The following is a 19,559-nucleotide window of genomic DNA, read 5'->3' on the forward strand; positions in this document are numbered from 1 at the left end:
CCTCCATGTGATAGATGTGTGAGGTCCCATGTGTGCGGCTGTGGTGGTATGGCAGAGTGGCCCATTCCGGGGGGAGGAGGTGAGCCAAAGCCTGATGTCACATGGACACTGGCTGCATGGAGAAGAGGCTTGTTTGATGGAGATGAAGTGATCCCAGGCTGACTTTGCTTGACTGAGACATGAGTGTCCTTTCCATGGAGCATACACGTTTTTTCATCATGTAGGCTTTTACTAGGGCCATTTCTCTATTCATCCTACATTTCTCTTTTCATCAAATTCAGCTATTTCCAAGAGCTGAGCTGATGCTGAAGGTGCTCCTGCCCCACAGCAGCCATGAGTCAAAGCCTTTATTTAAACCTCAGGGGGAAACATTTGTGTTAACATGCCAGATGTCATGTTTGTGAAGGGCTACAGTGTGAGCACGACTGTAACAGTGTGACTCACCTGGTATGCTGTATCTTGGTTGTCTGTACCCCTAGAAAAGATCTGATTCAATTTCCCAGTGGTTGACTGGTGTTAAACATATGTGAACAGCTAAAATGGCCTAGATTTAAAAGTTAATTAAGATCAAGCAAATTTGCCTTAAATTCAGACTATTAGTTAATGTAGACTAAAGTTCTTGTTTGACAAGCACTGAGCTGCAGAACCACCCATGGATTCAGGACAGCTCCCAGTGGGTTAATGCACGGCTGCTGCTCTGTGCTTGAGAACTGGCCATGAGGTGAGAAAACAGACACTTAACCAAGAAGCTCTGAGGTAAAGAAACCCCATCCTGTGAGGCCATGTTCTGTCATTATAATCCCTCCTGCTTTGGCTGAGCCATATGGCAGTACTTCTTTCACAGCTCATCCCTGGGGAGCAGGTGATGCCAGTCTCCTGCTTGTAGATTAGCCGGTGCATTGTTAAACTGGACAGCAGTGTGGGCTGCAGCAGATCACTGCACTCCCCAGCAGTCAGTGTGGTACCCAGCTTCCATCACTCTTATCTTGCCAAACAGAAGGGAGCACAGGGGTGCTGGCTGTGGTCAGGACTGTCTATGTTCACCCTGCTCCTGCCCTCTGAGGAGACCCTGCCCAAGCCTGGCTCCCACTGAAGGGCAGTGTCTCTCCTCACAGCAAAGTACCCACTGAGGAGGCTGGAGCAGCAAGGATGCAGCCTGGGACTTGATTCAGCCCATGGTCATGTCAAGGCATGTGACTACTTTGGGCTCTTCGCCTCCTCTGGCACCAAGGTGAGGGCAATATCTTCCATACCTTCATGTCAAGGGAAAAGCTTTTCTTGCCTTTTTCTTGCCGCCTTTGTCTTGGAGGGAGGTTGGGGATAGTATAGACACACCATAGCCTCAGAAACCTCTAGGTTTCAGGGGAATCACATTGTTCATCCTGGAGTTTCTAGGTTTCGTGTGCTGTTCAGCCTGGAGGAAGTCTCTGACCCACTGCTAACCTGGCAGCCTGTCCTCTGTATGAACAGCTGAGATTTTCTGTGCTGAGTGAATGCCGTCATAGCTTGGAAGGGGCTGTACTCTTAATTCCTCTGCTTGGCTAAGCTTCTGCACTTGCGTCTTCTGAAATCACAAGAGTTCAGTGGTGCAAACCACTCTGTCACTGTAACTGGAACTTGGGCAAGCTAGAGAGCCCACACCACATCCACAGGTAAAGTTTTAAAATGAGCCCTATTATCTGTGCGAAGAGAAGTCCCTAGGAATTATCTTCCACTCTTCCCTTCAAATCATTAGGGCACATAAAAGACTGCTGACTAACAGAGGGGAGATAAGTAGGTACAGGAGTCTCCTGGAGGCCAGGAGCAAGCACAGTATGTTTCCATTTCTGTGGGGAATAAGTTCTTGTGCTGTGACTGTGTGGGGAAACAAGGAGAACTGTTCATCTTGACCTCCAGATTGTACAGAATGAAGCCTTCCTGGATGAGGGAAAGCTGAACAAACGTGCTTGCTTTGAATTAAAGCTGGCTTTTTGCAAACGTGAAAAAAGTTGCACAGCTTTGGTATGATCCTTGGCCTGCTGGTTTTCAATATTGATTTTACATTGTTTCAGATGTACATTTGTAAGTATATTTTATTTACTTGGCATCTTTATTTGAGCTTAATTTTCATCTGTGGCATGAGTAAAATGAATATTTCAGGCCTCGTATTACATATGTAAGCACTGCTGGCATCTTGAGCTTAAAGACCTTGGTGCTGTTATTGGAGCCTCACATGTTTTTGGTGTCTCCTAGCAAAAGATGGGGATGTTCTGCTGGAGAGCAGTGCCTGGCTGCAGCACACCCTGTGCCGCAGGGTGTGGATGGGGACCCTGGTGGAGGTGCCCCCACGTTGAGAGCTTAAGAACCTCCTTCTCAGACACCAGCCGTGAGCCCTTTGCTTTTGCCCTTCAGCAGCAGTGACTGCGCTTCTCCTCTCCCACCTCTGCTTCCCCTTTGTTGTGATTTTCTTCCTGCTAAGTCCTTCCACCATCCCCACCCTCCCACACCCCCCCCAGGGTGAGCATGGTGCAGCTCCCTGGCAGTTGCCATAGAGATAACAGAGCCTTATCTCCACCTCTGCTTTCTCTCCCACTGAAAGGTGCTCCTGCCCCTCTGTAGCTTGGCTGGCTGAGCCAGCTGCATCATCCCAAATGAGTCAGCCTGCCCTGCTCCCTGCCGCATGAGTCCTGCAGACTGATGAGCTGCGTACCCCTGCCCTGGGGTGGATGGATGAGCCATTATATTGTGCTTCAGGCTCCCAGTAGGAGGCACTGATCTGTGCACAGGAATGGAGGATGCTGAATATCCAAGTAGCCCCATGGCGCAACTGGACTCGATGGTCCTGCTGGTGCTTCCTAGCTCTTGCCCCTAAATCTCAGTCCACCTTCTACTTTCAAGCTGCCAGGGACCCTGGTCCTCTTTGTGTGCAACAGCTGGAGCAATGAGAGTGTCAGTGCTTATGAACACCAGGATGCCACGAACCCCTGCTCCCTGGCTGGGATGTGTAGGAGAGGCAAGTGGACAAAGAAGGGACTTCACCGCAGTCAGCCCTTTCATTTCCCTCCCTCTGTGCCCTGGGTGTGACTTCAGGTTCCTGCAATCTAACTCAGTAGCAGTATAGTGATATTCAGTGCTGATGACTGGCTGGGAGATGAGAGGTAACTGGTTCTTTTCCTGATCTAATCTTACACCCCGGGGGAACGAGATCATGTGGAAACTAAGCAAAGTGCTGAGCGTTAGTGTCCTCTGCTGACCTCATGAATATGATTATCTGTAAGGGTGAACTTTTACTTGGCAGCTTTGTACATGCTGTTCCAGAGCTATTATCTCGTACGTTGATTCAATATGATCAATATGCCTTCCAGAAGCTTGTCCTAAATCCATCTGACAAATTATTAATAGAAGTCATTTGAGCAGTTGGGCTATTCAGAAAACTGAGGCTCCTTACTTGTTCAGAAGCGTGGCTGCTGGGAATGCAGGAGGCAAAATGCTAATTGTGCTTTGCACTTTCCTAAGGAGAATTTCTGACAGAAGAGGAGCCTCGTTCTTTTGAAGTGCAGCAGAAACAGCAACACGACTGCTCCGAACTCAGACGCTACATTTGATCAGATGCAGAGAGAGGTACCCTGAGCCTGTATTTTCCTCCTATGTTTGCAGACATTTAAAGGAGCTGTTGTGTCTTTATATGGCAAAAAATGAACAGAACAGCAGAGAACTTAGGAAAGTTTAGAAAAGGAAATGTATTTGAACAGTTTCTGAAGCACTGCAGGATAAAACCTGTCCTGCTTCCACCTAAACTGGAGCGGAGGAGAGAGGTTATGAACTAGATGATACTCCTAATGTACAGTACCAGTTAACTGTTGGATGATACACAAAATACTATCTTCATCATCTTCAGCAGGACACAGGGGATTTGGCTAGAGGCAGAACCACAGAGAGATGACTCTGTCTTCCCTGCAGAGACTCAGATGGAAAGATGCTTTGACGGGATAAATTGAATGCAGGACAAAGACTTTCTGACCGCAGCTGGTTTCAGTGGGATTATTTTAATGGGAAAACTCTGAGGTGAGGGCAAAACCCACTGATGGCTCAGAGCTGAGCAATAAAGGAGTTGTAGGGGTTTTATTTTCAGTACTTTTGAGATTTCCTGTTCCCTGCTGACACCACTACTAAAAGGTGTGAAGGGATGGGGAGCAGCCTAATTGCAGTGTTTGCTTTCCTGCTGAGTGGACACTGGCAGGGATATTCTAGCAATAGGTCAGAACCCAAAGAAAATTGCTGCAACTTCCAGAAATCTGCTTCTGTCATTCAAAAGAGGAAGATTTGGCTGTAAAGAAGGTGCTGACTTGGCCCTCTGAAACTGAGTGTGAGACATCCCGAGTTGTTTTGGGAAAGTGCCTAATCCTTGTACGCTTCTTTCCTAGTAAGGCTGGACTCTTCCTGTCACAAGCTGTTCTCTGGCAGCGACAACACTGTATATTCAAGGTCCTGCCACTGCAGGATCCTGATCTTGTCTGGAGGCAGATAGTTACCCAACTGAAGGATAGCTATAAAAGTCAAAATGCAGCATGTGGAAAGTGCAAAACTAGATCATATAAAATCAGATCCTGTCATCACATTACTCACCAGTGCATTGGATTGTGGGCCAAGGTTATTCAGCCATGTGCCAGCTGACACTACCACTGGATTTCAGGCTTTTACTGCTTTTGACGTTTCCTGCTTGTCTTATGGCTCATGGATGAGTGTTTTAGACCTCAAAACTGTCCCAGTCACACTTCAGAGCCACTGGGATTATAACTATGAAATAGTAAAATGAAAAAAATCACTACTTTCTCCCCATGCTGGCTCAAGAAAACAGATCAAACAGATAGTGGGTTTGAGACAACCCAGCTTCCCCAAGAACTGGAGCCTTCATATGTTTATGATTGTAACAGCTGTACATGTGCATGTCCCCTCTAGCATGGCCAGCCTGCTGTCCGGCAGAAGCAGCCACTGACTCAAGCAGCCTCCCTGGCACCCGGTGCACTGGCTGCTGCAGCAACACCTGGGGAGGGAGTGACAGGTTTAATATTGTTATAGCTCTGCTGAATGATGTTGCTGGAGCTGCAATAAAGCTGCAGCAGCTGAAGCCAGGGCTCTGCTGGCAGGGTGAGGGATGTTCCAGCCTTACCAATCACTGCGGAGTTTCCAGAAATACATCTGCATTTCTTCTCCCAGAGTGTTCTGAAGGAAGCTGCAGGGCAGCAGCAAGGGACACAGGTGGCCAACAGCTCCAGCACAGCCCCAGGCACTGTCCTAAGGGCAAAACTAGTCTAAACGTGTGAAAGCCTGTCTGTGCGCATCTGTATGAGGAGCACACTGAGTTTTTCACTTCTTCCTCATGCTCCTGAGCCAGAGGGGTGCTGCCTGCTTGCCTGCCTCACCATGAGCACCAGGCGAGCCTCTGGGCAGCCTGAACACCAGCTTCTTGAGAGCTCATTTGGGAGGCTAGTGGTGACCTTGCCTTTGCAGGTTGCCTGGTTATTTGTGCCTGTGGTGTCTTCATTGCCGCCACCTTGTAGTGCTCATGAGTATAGCCCAGCACAGCTGTCTGTGGTACTGTTATGCTGGCTGGATGAGGATGCACAGTATCCGCTTCTTCCAGAGACAGTTCAAGCAAACAAGATAAATATGTCCCATATTAACACATCATCAGTAACCGAGTGTACAAAGGAAGATGATGGTAGCCTCCATGGAAATCATCTGTGTGAAGCCAAAGGTGCTTCTAAATTTCCATTACTTCTTGCCAAGATATTCTCTGCAAAAAAAAGTTATATTTTGAAATAAACTGTGCCTTGCTTTAGGGTTGGAGAATTCTGGGATTGCTTTTCATTTGTTTCTTTGCTTCTATTTGCACTTCTATTTCCTGGCTGTTCCTGCTTGAAAGCTTGACTGGACAATGACTGAATCCTTTTGTCTTCCCTGCCAAACAAAGCAGTTCGTCACAAGCGAAGCATTTAATACATCGGGTTTTGCAGACAAACCGGAAAAGAGCTTGGATGCTTCACTTTGAATGTGCTGCCAGATCTCATGGGCTGTCATATTCAAGCTCTATGGCAAAAGATTGCTTTGTAGTAACCCCACAGGCGCCTGACTCAACTATCTTTAATACAGCCCGGGCCATTCTCTGAGCAGTAACCTGAGTTGTGCTGCCTTTGTGCACAAGGTTGTGGTGCTTCTCTTTCATGAAAGGCCCCACAAAGTTCAGAGGGATTATCTGGTGAGTAGACAGGTTTGTGTGACTGCGTGTCTTTGGGTTGTCACAGTTTCAAGCGGAACCTGCTTTAATTACAATGATCCATAAAATCTTCATGTTTGCTAGTAGGCATTGCCATGCTGTCAGATAGGTCACCACAATGTCTAAACCTGCTCTCTCAGCCATGCTTGCTCACTGCCTTCCTAGAGCAGTGGAGGTCTTCTCCTGAGGTCTAGGCCTCTCTGGAGCCCTGAATGTGTTTGAAATCAGCCAGGTTTAGTTTTGTCTATGGCTGGGCAGGGATGTGGTCTGGGCAGTCCCATCTGCTGGCAAGTATCCTTAGCTCAGCTCTCGCTAAATGGAGTGTGTGCCCTTGTGACCACAGGAGAGCTGGGCTACTAGCCATTGGTGTGGGCAGAAAGCAGGCAAGCTCTAAGGCTCAGTAAGCTCAGATACGCTTTTGAGACCGCTCTTCATCCCAGAGCATATGCAAGGCATCACCTGGGTGTTACAAAGGCCTGCTGCCCCTGCCTCCACGCTCCATGCAGGGTGGAGGTGTTTGAGTTTTGAGACCACTGGAATTTGAGGCTGGTTCGTCAAAGGTGACGGCTTTTCTTAGCTTGAGTTCAAAGCTTTTGTGCAAATTCTCTAGGTAAAATTTCACTGGAAAGTCTAAGTGCAGATCAGCAGAGGTGGTAAAAGGGAGTGGGTAGGAAAGAAACTTGCTCTGCTTGAAACAGTCTGTTTTAATTATATGTTGTGAAACAAGGGGGCTCTAAGTATGCCAGCCAAGTATTCTCAGAAGAATAGAGCTATCTGCGTGTTGTATCTTCACTAAGACCAGGTTTTTGCTTCACGGTGGGTTTTTTCCATTATCTTTCCTTCTTTCTTTTTATTTGTTTTCTATAGGGAATTCAGCTGCCTGTATTCCCTGTAGTTGATTGAGGTGGTGTGTGCCTGTGTCCCAAATTCTCACTGGAGGGGAGTAGTTATGTAAGTGGCAGGAGGAGATGAAAATTCTCACTATGTCGGGCTCACTCAGTAAAAACAGTATCAGGAGAATAGACATGCCAAAGTAGGCTTAAATAAATAGAGCAGAGGCAATGGACCTGAATGATATATGGGAAGGTTATGGAGAAGGAGACAGTAGTTTTAGTTGTGATTTAGGAGTTTAAAGTGCCAATGGAAGATTGAGGGTAAAACCAGTTTTCATCTGTATATCACAAGCAGCTGATTATTTTCACTGAAAAGTGTTTTTCCTTGACTTTTGTTTTTCAATCCAATCTTAGCTGTCCTGTGTGAAATCTGTCAGTCTGTGTAGGATCAGAGCCCATTCCCACTGAAACCGGTGTAAGGGCTTCCACAGGCTTGTCGGTTCTCCAGGGTCATGTTAGCTTTGCAGGTATTTCATTAACTGTAGACACTTTCACAGCAACTGATTCTAAATCATTGAAGTTCTCTTTTGGAACATATAAGATTTGTTATCAGATAGCATTCTGATGACCACCAGCCTGCTAAATACCAAGCGTAAAGGAAAGAACAAAGTGGTGTTTGATTTTGAGTGCTAAGAACAAAAAATACTGTCTCTGTTTGGCTTGAAACAGAGCCATGCACATGCTTGTAGAGTCCTGTGTAGCCTTTGCAGTTCTGCAGTGTTTTCCCACCATGCATGCAGCCTTTATACAGGCAGTGCGTGTATGCGCACATGTATATATCTATATATATATGTATACATTTGCTTCCCACAGGGGTTCACATTGCTCACCTTCCCCCCCCACCCCAGTCCTGTTGTAAACATAGATGGGTTGTAGCTCCTTTCTAACAAAATATGTTTGGTTTTAAGGCATTTAAAGAGTTTTGTCTGCAAAACAAAAGAGGGAAACTATAGCCTCAACTATTATTATTGTTCACATATTATTGCTCACTCATGTGCACTCTGCTTCCTTGCTTTCTCAGAACTTGGTGTAACAGAGCCACATTTTCATTGCTCATATGCCCCTTTCTTCCTTAAGCTTAATAAAAGCCAGCTATAAAGCAGCCATATAGTGCTTTCACAGTGCTAGGGCATACCCAGAGAGGAGGTCTGATGGGCAAGTTGGTAAAAGCCAGACTAACTTGAAGGAATTCCAAGCTTAATAAAGACCCTTCAGCAAATTTCAGTTGGGCTCTGAAGAGGTTAGAGCAGGGTATGTGAAGGACAAAATCATCTCTCAGTGCTCAATAGGAGCAGAAGGTCTATAAACCCTGGAGGTTCATTGACATTTCTTGCTCTTTGCCTCTTATTTCTGATCTGAAAATCATCAAAGCCCCAGTCTCTTCAGAGCTTTATCCCTGTAGAAGGTACTCTTCCCTGACAGCCTCAGCTGGCTTTGGAATAGGAAGATCCCCTGGAAATGCCCCTTGTGCACCTCAGTGGTGATACATTATTACACACCAATCCCGATTTCTTTATATCCCTTGCAAAAATGAGAAAACGCTCAGCTTCATTAGATGTGAATGTTTTCAGAGAGACAGAAAGAGATACCAAAGGATGGGGGAAGATGGAAATGAGAATGTCGCTCACTTTTCCTCTTGGGGTTGGCATGGCTGAGTCTCACAGAGCTCTTCTGACTCCTGTCTCTCTGCTTGGTAATGAAAATGGTGGAAATGATGGAAATGATGGCTTAGCTAGAGCAACTCAGCAGCTGGGATCTGCTCATTACAAACAGCCTGTGCCAAAATGGAGTTGTGGAAAATCTCTTCTACCTTACAAGTGCTCCTTATTTTCCTTCCCTCCCTTCTGCACACACTTGCAGCCTGCTGCTAGCAGGTTCTGTGCATACTGCTTTGTGTTTGGCTTCCTACTCCTGGTCCTTGGCTGTCCATCAGCTGTTTTCAGACAACCTTTTGTGCCAATCTAATAAACACTGGACATCTCATTTTAGAGAAAGAACGATCCTAGATGCTTTTCTGGTTAGTACTGTAATACATATTTCTTAAACAGAAGTTTTGTTCTTAATCTTCCAAAAATGATATAGTGCTTGGAGAGCCAGCCATGTCTGGGCTTCCCTTACCTGCTGTTTCTCATTTCCATGAAGACAATTATGAGTAAAATTATATGACAAGGTCTTTAATCACAATATGGTTAATACCAAGGGCTTATGCTGAGCATTTCCCTCAAAGCTTAGCAGAAATACTTGATTTCCATGCATGTTACAATTGATATACCAGCTATTGCCAGGTTATTATTGGCTTTATGATAAAGAATCACATGGTTGGAGATGAAGTTGAACTGTGCTGTGGCAATACATCAATGTGGAGTTGTGTAGGAGGAACCTTATAGAAAGCCCTGTTCATTTATGTAAATATTCTCAAAATTCACTTTAGGAGATATTCCTGTTTTTTTTTATGAGGAATTTGCACAGGAACTGGTTCTCAGCGTCATAAATATTTACATCTCAAGTAAAAGGAAACTGGTAATTGGCTGAAGGGTTGCATATGGCAGGAACAGAGCTGTGTGATGTGCCTGGTTGATGGTGTAAGAGTGGGACAACTCAGCTCTGCAAGGCTTTCAGTTCAGCTGGGCAAGTGCTTTCAAGCAGGAATGGTCTTTAGTTCTTTTATGCCTCACTAAGCACAAAGGGATCCCAGACCTAAGGATGCTAGTGCAATAGCAATAGACGTGACCACAAGCAACAGTTAAAGCAAAGGTTTTTAAATGTATTTGTTGTGCGATTGTCTGGCTTTGCTTCTAGGGTCTACATGAGCACAAGTCCTAACCCACTACTATGTTGTTTGAAAACAGCCACTAGAGACTCTCCTGTGTGGACATGAAGAAAGTAAAGAATGTGACGCCATGAGACGAAGGTATGATGCAAGTGTTGTTTTGGTACTGTGCATGTGTCTGATAATGAATGCTGGGGGTTTGCCTTGCTTAACCATAGGCTAAAGTGGAGTTCACCTCATCAGAACTTGATACATCTTCTTCAAAGTCTTCTTTGTTTTTCCCTCTGAACACCAACATGCAATGGTGGTGTAACACTATGAAGTTTTAACTCCTCTGTACAGCAGTTTTTACTCCACATCAGTAACAATTTTAGAGCCACCACCAAACAGAGCATACCACTTTCATGTTCAATGAGGCAAAAGGTTTCAGCAGCTGGGAAAAGCACACCCAGTTGGCACTTCATGTGTAGTATGAAATGGTGCTAACTACTGTGATAGCCAATGCAATAGTGATAACATGGAGGAATGGGTTACAATAAGCAGAAATTAACTGGCTTTTTTGATGGTTGCACACATGCATCATCTGTTGGATGTAAAGGATTAGTTGCTAGTAACTGCTGAACATCTAACTTCTACCTGTGTCTGAGGTACCAAGACGTTCTGTAACAACTAACCCTCAACAAAATGGAGAATGCAGTTAGAAACTTGCTGGGTAACGGCTCTTTGTATTTGTTCTTGTCAGACAGAAATGTGAGGCTAAGATCTCTCAAGAGTGATGATTTCATCCTTTGGATACCAAAGCTGAATATTCCAATTTTTGGGGACCCCCCCCCCCAAATTTCACCATTTTATAGCTGCATGGGATGTAATTGGTGCTTTTTTGTCTCCTACCTGAACTCATGCACCTAAGGATTATGTTTCTGTCCTTGACTCCTTTTTCTCAGCTGAACTTAGATCGTCTGTGCTGAGCCCTCATGGCTTGCTCCAAAACCAGCACAAAAGGATAAAACATTTTTAGAGAACTTCTTTATTTTAATGTCTGTGGTGTCTTTTCACAGAAAATTTGCAATGATTTAATAGCATTCTTGTAACTAGCATGATCTAGTCAGCTTTGTAGAGTAACGGAAAGACAAAATTGCATAGTCTTGGAGAAAAAAAAATAAAGAGAGGCTCTCAAATACACAAGAAGGCTGGGAAAAATCTGTTTCTTCCCATTATATCAGCTGGTTTAATAAGACACATAGCTTCTCTCTGCAACCTCTGTCTTGAATATAATCACTGCAGTTTTGGCAGAAGACATATTTCTAGTAGGATGTCTTGGAGCATCCCTTTTGTGTTTCTTTCCAGAACTAGAATTTCCAATTCTTTGATCATAGGCAGTATCCTTGGGAAAGAAGCCAGACCTTCATTTATAAACTAACCATTGATGAAGCGTCTGAGCAATAGTTGAAAAAAAGGAATAGAAAAAGGCACAGTGCATATTTTGATGGCTAGTCAAACAGCAAATACAAAAGAGTCGCTCTGGCCAGGTGTGTGTCACTCTAATCTCACTCTGCTGTCACCCCAAAGAATCAGTTGTGTTTGCAAACATACACATGTACCAGGTGGTGACAGATTCTCTTACAACATACAGCCCCTCTAATCTTTTTGTTCTCAGTACCTGCCAGGCAGGATCAGCAGGGCACAACAAGCCCTTTCGTTGCCTTCATTTTTCTCTGCCATTACAGGGTCCTCTTTTAAGCCTTTTTTGGTGTTGCTGTAATGTGAAACTAATTCTATTATAAGTCAAAATATTGACAGGCGTATGCTTCCTCTGTAGGTTTAGAGTTGTGGGTGAATAGCATGTCTGTACCACATTTAGCTTTGTGCTTTGCTGAAACACACTCTTCCAACACGTCAATTTTCTCTCCCCTAGACCTCACCTTTCTGCCCATATGAAATGCAAGCTGCTTGCTATTTCATATCTTGCTCCTGTATAATGACTAATTCTCCTACACTGTCTTCCTTCTACTGTCATATCTTTTCTACATCACACTGATCCTTCTTCAAGCAGGAAATGGCTCTCACAGCCAAGTGCTGTGATTGATTGCTGCTGCGTATTTAGGGTGACTATGGCAGTCTAGTGGCCTGGAGTCTCTGGAAGAGACCATGGAAGGAGTGGTCATAGTTCCCAGGGAACTGAGAGACACTGGATCTACATCCTCTGTTTTGGAGACAAATTCTGGAAGGAGATTCTAGACATTTCCGAATGTCTCTGTTTTCTTGTAAGCAAGACCTACAGTTACCATGGGTATGTGTTGTGATCTCAAACGAAAGGGGAAGTGGATGAAAAGGCACGTGCCATGGTGCAGTCTGTGCATTTAGACAGCAGTCATTCCAGTCTGTTGTAGCCAGTTAGACCCAAACTCAGCCATGTGAAGTCCAGACACATCTGCTACCTGGACAAACAGAAAACAAGGACTGGCCAAGCGTGATTCATGAGTGCCAGTCAGGAGCGAACACAGCTCCGTGAACAGTGGGACTGCTGCTCAGCAGCAACAGACAGAGCTGCTTCCATAACCATTCTGTGCAGCCTGGGAGCAGACCCCGGTCAAACACTTTGAATCTTGCCCAGTGTGTGCTGCTGCTGAAACAGAGCACAGGGGTGTAAAGTGAAACAGCACAGCTGAATTTCCTCTCCCTATTTATAGTTCCGCTCTGAGGGACAGAACATTTTTCCTGGAAGAGGACCATCTTGAATGTGTTGGGTGGAATATGAAAAGTGCGCATCCACTTTCCAAACTGACAGCCAGTGCTGATGTCGGAAGTGGATTTGCACTAAAAACACCCAGGAATTTAATTTTTGGCTGGCAAAAGGCAGCCACCTGAGAGAAAACATAGGTAGGTAGGGCTTTTGAAGGAGTGTCTGCAGACTTGATTGAGAGGAGGTTTGTGCAGCTGGCTGAACCATCAGAGGTCTATAGGTTGCTTCAGTTTTGCCAGTAGCACAAGACTTTTCAGTGCTTAGTGCTCTTTTGTAACGGTGTTTATAGTTGATGTTCTTGGAATGAAGTGTTCTTTGAAGAGTTAGACCTGCACATCTTTAAGTATGCTTTCAGGTATTGAATGAGTGCTTGTGTAAATGGCCATGATTCTTTTCTTAACGGGTTTATTGATGTACTAAGAGTTGAAGAGTTTTCCTGTTTTCTCCACAGAATGCATCTCTTTGTCTAATTTATTGTCCAGGTACCTGCCTTGCCTGTTCTCTTTGTGCTCTGAATTGGAACACACATCTGCAGGAAGCACAGTTTTATACAGAAGAAGTCATTGATGCAGGTGTTTTCTGAGAACTAGGTTCATATTCATGTTCTTAAAACTAAGAGATAAAGGCTTTGGGGTTTTTATCTTCCTAAGCATTAAATGAAGCATTTACTTCTCACATTTCTTTCTTTTGTGAAGAGCAAAATGTCCATAGGATTTGCAATCATCCTCTTCTTTCAGTGGTGTTTGATACCCTGTGAGAATTTCTGGCTTTGATAAGATCAGTGATGGTCTCCCAGTCTTCAATGACAGTGGGATTTACTGTGTTGGGACTTTCAGATGCTCTCTTGATAAACACATTGTGTAATTCTGAGTTGCCCACGCTCTTGCTACTAGAGAAACAGCTTCGTGTCCCAACAGTTGTACCTTTTCCTTTTCTGGACTCCTGTGGATGAATAGTGAGACCTGGCAGGAACATCCCATGGCAACTGGTCTGGCTCCAGCTTCCTAACACAGCCTTCAAAGCTGTGGCAGTTGGCCTGGAAAGCCTGTCCTCAGTGTCTTGGTGAGATCTATTTTTCAAGTGAGTGGATACCATTTCACCTGAGATGCCCCAGTGCCAATGAGGGCTCCTTGATTTGGAGGGTGTTGGATGTGAGCACGGGTTTCAGATCGCTCCATCAGATTTCTCTATTTTAATTTGGAATAGTGCCTCCTTTGGCACCAGGCATTACAAAAGACAACTTTCTGTTAGAGACACAAGCTGGCCCTAGTGCACTCTCCTACAACTGTGCTCTCAGCATGCTGATCTGTCTTCTCTTCTTACGTTACCTTGGATATTTGGCAGTCCCTTGAAACCTCTGGGCATTCACTCATCAACCTCTCCTGGAACAGTACTTCTTTTAGGGTTGTGGTGCTTTGGAAAGGACCAAAGCACCGAGGGATCCTATAGACACCATGTGTCCCTATCCCTTTCCATCTCCCCAGTGTCCTTCCAACCTCACCATGTCCCTGTGCTCATCTTGGCCATGCAAAGGTGATGCTGAGGCAGGGCTCACCCTGCAACAGCGAGTGCAGCCACAACTGGGTCAGTACCTCTGGCATCACTACGATGTCCTGGAGGCAAGGACCCTGATGACTGGGAAGGCTGAGGGGCCTGGAAACTGGGGTACTGCTGACCCATGAAGAGTGCCAGGACTGAGGGATTTGGAGCTGCCAGGGACTCTACCTGCTGGGGCACTCATAAACCCATAGGGACCCCATCATCTGTGGCACGCTTCCCACCCCTGGGACTCAGGTGTGCAGCTCATCTTTAACAGTGTGTTTTCTTATAGGAAAACTTGATATTGCAAAGAAAGAAGGGATATTAGTAAATACTGAGTTAAGTAATGCTTGTGTGCCACAGGCAGTGTTGTATTTAAATTGACTCACTGCAGTCAGTAACAAGTTTTGCCAGCAAATGGACAAAGTCTTCTGTGTGAAATAGTTCAGTTCTGATAGTTAAAGTTCTGTCAGATTTCCATCATATGAATAGTTATTAAATTAAGCCAGGGTATATGCACTGAGCTATTTAATATAGAATGAAACTTGTTTGATGAATATGTGAGCTGAGATTAAGGCTGCTAATTTAATCACTGACAACAGAGTCTCTGTTGTCTCTGTATACATTCCATACATATGTCTCTGTATACTTTCCATACAGAGTCTCTGTATGGAAAATAACGCTTTTGTATAGAAAATTCCATTGCTGCTAATTTTACCATGTGTTATTACACAAGCAGGGATCCGAAAAAGGCCATTTTCCTATAGACAGAAATGAAACTGCAAGTGCATTAGAGGCTGTTGGGCAGAGAGACACGGGTCTGAACTGTGCTGACGGATAAAAGTGATTTTGGAGGGAAGCAGCCTGTGACTTTTTATTGGAAAGATCAGTCAGGTGGAAAACCTTGATCAGTCATTCCCAGTGGAATTGCCTCAATTGGTTCTGACTATCTTATTTCCCAACTCCCAGTACCAGTTTCAGGTGTTTGGGGGATAACTCCAGTTCCTTGCTAGAAAACGGATGACTGTCATGGTGCTGCTGGCTGGTCCTCCACCCCCAGCACACTGATAGCTTCTTAAAATCACTGCTGGTTTCTCTGGAACAGATTGTATGGGTTTGTATGAGTGCTGCATCTGCTGAATACTAAATAAATGTTGCGTGCACTGGTGTCAGGAGACAATAAGTAGTCCCTAAGCAGACAGGAGGCTATATTTAGGTCTAGGCCGAGTATGCCCTCTGCCTTCCAAGTGCAAAAAAACGCCAAAGCAAAATGTCTCTTCATTTCCTGCTGGAGAGTTATGTGTATTCTTTCTTCATTGTGTTTTAAAACTTTCCAATATGGATACAGTCTAGTGTCCGGCAGCTGCATGGTCCTTCCTCTGTGACAGCCCCAACAGCACATGGTGTCACTTCAATGCTGTCAGGACCATGGGCACTAATACAGGCCCTCAGCTGTCCCTGCCCAGCCTCTCCTCACCCCTGCCTATGGCACATGACCCCACTTCAGTCCCTGCCCCAGCGGTACCATAGGAGGCTGATCTGCCACAGCCATGCTCTGCCTGGCCATGGCTCTACCAAGCCTGTGCTGACCTGCATGCTGACATCCTGGCCCGGCCTCAGCCCATTTCCATCCCCAGTGTCCTGCCTGGCCATCCCAGGGCTGTGTCTGATCCTGGTTCCCTGCACCAGGCTTGAACCTGACCCCCACCCGTGGGGTTATGTCCTGTACTGGCCTTGTCCACTCCCATCCCCAGGGAGTTGCTGATGTCTGGGAATGCCCCCAGGCTCCCCTGGCCCCTGGTTGGGGTGTTAGGAGAGGCCCTAGCTGTGCAGCCCTATTCCTCTATCCCTGGGAAGCCCCTGCTCTTCCTGGCCTTGAGAATGCTCTGATATGCATGTGGTATCCAGTCTTCCAAACAGCACCACTGTAATACCCATTTCAGCTACTATGAAAGATTAATACACTAAAGTCTCAGGCTGAAGGGAACATAAAGGACCGCTGTGACTCCTGTTTTATGACCTTTTTGTCAAAAGCACAAGACTCCGTTTTAAAGAGGCATTGTGCATTAGGTACAAAGCCTGGTGGGTGTGCCTGTATTGCAGTGGAGTATAGAGGTTCCTGAGCTAGTTTTAAATGAAGTGTGCTGGATATCACAGAGCAATCCAGCCGTGGGACTCAGCATGGGCTAAATTTACACTGCTTCTCTGCGCTGCGGCCGTACTCTGGTTTAGAGGTTTGACTAATGGTCTGCAGGTCTGAAAACTTCAGGAACAGCCTGGCATTCATCCCAGGTTCAAATAGGAAGCAAAGAGTGCCAAGAGACTTTGGAAAAAGAAAAAGAGCTGCTTGTCACCAGCACTTAGAAGATGTTAGCCCTTCAAGAGGAGATTCTGAGCTCCTGATGAGAGCAGTCATAAACTGCTTTCCAGTTTTACAGTTGTACAGCCAGGCTGGATCTTTTGTTCCCAGCACTTCTGAAGTTGCTAAAAAAAACCCAAGACAGTGATTGAAAGTCTCTTTTTCTCCTCCATTTTTGCTAGACTGACTCTCATAAGTAATGCTGGGCCTGTGCACACTGTTCTGTCTGGAACGAAACAGCCCCTTATCATGCAATGGAAAATCACAGTGGACACCTTTTGGGAAGACAGTTGGATAGATAGGAGAGCAAATCTTATTTTCTGCTAAAGCTTTTTTAGAGCAGACTGCCATCCCTGATTTTCCCTTCTACATATTGCTTTGTTCCGTGTGCCGATTATGCATAGATATGAGTGGAGAACCAACAGCTCCATGAGCCCAGAGTGTTTTGGAACACACAGGCTTGCATGAAAGTCAGGTTGCTCAGGTCCCGCTTAGAGCTCAACACGAATTAATGCTTCATGACCTGCTGTTTCAGGAAGTGACAGTTCTATTTTAAACCTCTTAGAACATGGTTATGACTCACTGGGTCATCTATGTTTTGAATGCAGCAGATTCTGTTGTGTGGGTACATGTATGTGTGATGTACATACCAGTGAGAAAAGGTAGGGTTGACTAACTCCTTCTACTTCTCAGTTCTATGAACTAGAGATCTTTATAGTTGCTTAACCTGAAGCTAAGAATGCAGTAAATACTGGATGGTAGGATTAGGAGCTTTCTGTGCAATCCACTGAAGAAGTAACAAGGAAATTTTGCACAACCAAATGCTTATTTCTGGTACCCAGCAGAACACAAGTCTCATTGCTGAACCATGAATTCAAAATTGACCATGAATGACCAAGGAAATTATAAAATTTCTTTAGCCAGCCAGGTAGAACATTCAAGTCTTTGATCCTGGTTTGCAGTAAAAATGCTGTTCTGATTAAATTGCCACTTAAATGGATATAAATCAGGAATAGCTTGTGTAAATCTTACATCTGTACTTTGCGTTCTGGTAAGTCTCATGGGCTCGACATTGATGTGATCTAATTGAAAGTGTCATTGAGTATTTATTCAGAATGAGTTTTGCAAGAGTACTCTGGGACACTTCTTTATTTAAGAAGAGAAAGTATGTTAAAAGAAAGGTAATTTACGAGGAAAAGTCAAGGCAACAATGCCCAGTATGAGGGCCTGGTTAGACACCTGGCAATGTTTAAGCCTTACTGTTCCTAATCCTTCAAGCCAGGCTTGCAACACTGGGAGCTTTTCTGTTCTTGCTCTTGGATATACTGACTGCTTAGAGGACAGAACCAGTCCCAACCTCTTCATTTTGTATTGGCTTAATAGGAGCAGTGTAAAGGACAATATGCAGCATACGTTAAAAGTACATGCCTGTGGGCTACATACATCATGCGGCTCGAAGGCTGCTGCCTTATAAAAGTAATATGGCCAAGAGACAACCATTATGATCAGGCATGTGGGCAGCCAAGTGTATCATGCTGCCAGGGGAAATGCCTACAGTGCAGCAGTTGGGAAATACTGATTAAGAAGTCCTAAAGTGGCTGCTTGCCCGTGACGAGTCATTTCTGCTGAAGCAGGCATCTTTCCAGGCTGATGGTTTCTAAATGCACTTTCAGGCTTGTGCGTTTTGGATGTGTTTAGCTGAAGCTGGTTTGTTCTTCCTATCTGTATCTGCAATGTCTCCTATCATAGCCATCATTTCAGCTTATCATCACCCTCCTGGGAATCTTCAGTTCCTCAACAGAACTGGCTGGAAACCTCCCCTCATACATCATTTCCTGAAGAATTCAATCAGCTTAGCAAGAAAGGCATAAGGCCAAAAGCTACAAATAAATAAGCTAAACTTTATGTTGGTAAAGGGAACACTAAATGTATCTGCTGCTTTCCTTCTCTTTTTCTTCCTTTTACTTTTTTTCCTCCTCAACCTCATTGTATGTGAAAGGTGAGGATGAAATTTGCCTCAGGCATGGGATGCTGTCATAATTAGACATGTTTCTAGTAAGATGTTTTGGTGTGTGTGTGATGAGGGTTTTTTATATTACAGTTAAGAATATATTAATGTCAGATTGCTGGCAATCTGATCAAAGCTATCACTCTGCAATTTTTCAATCTCCTGCTCTCTGTTTTGGGTTTATTTTTTCATTACAGGATTACATTGTTGCTCAGACATTTTATTTCTTATTTTAAATAAACTCTTCTACAGTAGTACCAGCAACCTAAGAATAAAGCAAGAGTCAACAATGAATATATTATCAATTTATTTCATTTGTCCAGTATTAGAGCTTTATCACAGATCTTGGCTGTATCTCATTCAGCACAATCATATCCTTGAGGTGTAATATTTCTGTGGGCTCCTGAGAGATGTTTTGTTGCACACAAGAGTACTGGTGCTAGTTCTGCCCACAGTCTGCTCGGCCCCTCACTACCAGAAGTGTCTGTGAGACTTATTTTGGCATGTATGTGACCTTTTGAGGTCTCCACTTAAAGGAAGTGTTAAATCTACATGATATTCTTAGCTGTTGACAGCGACGAGATGTTTTCCTAATCAAAAGAGGCAAGATTATGGTTGGTTTTGATGCTGTTCTTTTTTAAACTTCCTCATGGTGATTGTGCCAAATGATTCAAAGGCGAAGGAGCTGATGAAGTTAAATTCCGAGATTGCTTTGTCATCATAGAAGGATAACGACTGACTGCAAATGTTCTTCATGAAAAACAAGCTAAAGGCCCAAGTTTCTTCTCCCTGGTTCTGCTTGAGTGGAGACAGTCCCAGTGCACAGTGGCAGGCATGAGAGAAGGGCATACCTTAGGCAAGAATCCGAGGGAAGATGTATACCAGCACTTAAAAATGAAATAGCTGAGAGTTGGTTCCTCCTCACAGAGACCTAAGGCTGGAAGTTAGTGCCAGTTAGTTTTGAAAGCCACTCTTCCCCCAAGCAGCAACA

This window comes from Neopsephotus bourkii, unplaced genomic scaffold (genome assembly GCF_033783945.1).
Source record: "Neopsephotus bourkii isolate Nb327-2 ecotype Australia unplaced genomic scaffold, CSIRO-AGI_Nbou_v1 NB_196, whole genome shotgun sequence".
Classification (NCBI taxonomy): domain Eukaryota; kingdom Metazoa; phylum Chordata; class Aves; order Psittaciformes; family Psittacidae; genus Neopsephotus; species Neopsephotus bourkii.